Genomic DNA, 1,959 nt, shown 5'->3' on the forward strand with positions numbered 1-1,959 from the left:
GGTGGAATCAGCCTAACAATACATTAAGTGACACACACTCACTCTACATCCTCACCTGTGGAGCGCTTGCTTCCCCCCTGTATTTCTGCGTTCAGTCATTTCATGTAAATTAGTTAGAATCCAATTCCGTTCCAATCAACTCCAATTACGTTAAATGCAATTCATTTCAACATGTGATGTACTGATGGTACATGTGACTCTGTTGACAAAACATCAACAAGAAGATGACATAACTGAATTTTTTTTAGATGGAATACATTTTGCTTTGTTGTGTGCTGCGGTTTTTCTCTTTCTCTTTTTCTTTTCCTTTTTTTTCAAATATCTTTTTTTTTTTGAGCAATTCAGTCCTCACAAATATTTCACTTACACATTCAGGGCTAATTTTGTGTGGCCTTTACAATGGTGCAACGTGCGCGTACAATTGGAATCATGAAATAAAAAATGATATATTATGCGCAAGGGCATTACAAAAATTTAAACTGCTATGAGTGAACCTACACAATTATTAACACAAATAAAAGGAAATAACAACAGTTACATATGAAAAAGAAAAGTAAAAAGACAAACCTGACCAAATTCCCCACCTACCCTTCCCTATATCCCCCCCTCCCCCCCCCCCCCCCCCCCCCCCCCCAGCCACTGAGTGCTAAACCTGTTGTGTTTGATGTGCAGTTGTGAGGTATGATAATGAGGGGTTGCCAGGTTTTCTTAAAGGTGCTCCGAGGAACTTTCAGTTTGTGTTCATTCTTTCACCCCCTTTGGACAACAGCGGTAGTGTTTTTACTACGCCAGCTGTTGTTCCTGGGTGAGAGTACCCAGGACAAAGCCATTAAGAAAAACTATGTAAAAAGAGCATTCTTTGCACTGATGGTCTCATTTTCTGTTACATGTCATTTATGATCATCAGAGGAAAAATTAGATAGTTTCAGAAATATTTAAAAGTTCTTCGTAGCACTTTTAAACTGATGGAGCGGGTCTCTCAGGTGGTTGGGGTTTTTCTCTACATGGTGGTAACCCAAACTTATAGGGAACAATAATCAATAGTCATGGTGATTCAAAGAATAACCTTTTTACATATATTTTTTAACATATCCATAACATTTGATTTGTGTATTTCATCATATGCACTTATTGTAAATGCTGTCAACTAACCCACAACCTATATACTGCTGTAATGGAGGGACTCTTTTCTTGGGATGGGAGCTGTGTAGAGAAAGTCGCCACACTTGTGCTTAATGAAAACCCTAGGCAATGCTATAGAAGGGGCAGAGAGTCCACACCCTGCATTTGGTAAACATGGCGGGGCTCCTACCCTGCCAAGCATACCATTAGTGTGCACTGGTTGGGTTCTGAGGCTTGGGTGCTGTTTGCATGCTGGAAGGAGATGATAAGTGTGTGGGCTGCAGGGCGAGGTCCCTCCATAGGGCTGGGTCTCTGGTTGGCTTGGGCCAGGGAGGACTGTTTGGCTGCTGGGTCTTTGCCACAGGTTGTGAGCCTCTTTAGTACAAAGAGTTATAGAAGATACACTGTATTTTTAGGAATCAGCATTTATGTCTATATAATACTTTCTCTCTCTCTCACACACACATAAACACACACACACACACACACACACACACACACACACACACACACACACACACACACACACACACACACACACACACACACACACACACACACACACACACACACACACATTTTTCAATATGACAATCTAATGGGTTTTATTCTATATAGTTTAGTCTATATGTAGGAAAAATTATTAATTTGCCTTTTAGGTGCCTAAATGTGGGTGCCCTATGGCACTGTGTTGGTGGTGGGAAAGTCTTGCACAAATTCTTCAAGCTAAACATTTGTTATACTCATTCTCCTACTTTAGTACCCATTTCATTGTTTTACTTGTCTCGTTAATATATCCTTCTTGCTGCTTTTACGTTTGTCACATTTTGTGGTGAC

Source organism: Ammodytes marinus (genome assembly GCF_949987685.1).
Source record: "Ammodytes marinus genome assembly, chromosome: 12".
NCBI lineage: Eukaryota > Metazoa > Chordata > Actinopteri > Uranoscopiformes > Ammodytidae > Ammodytes > Ammodytes marinus.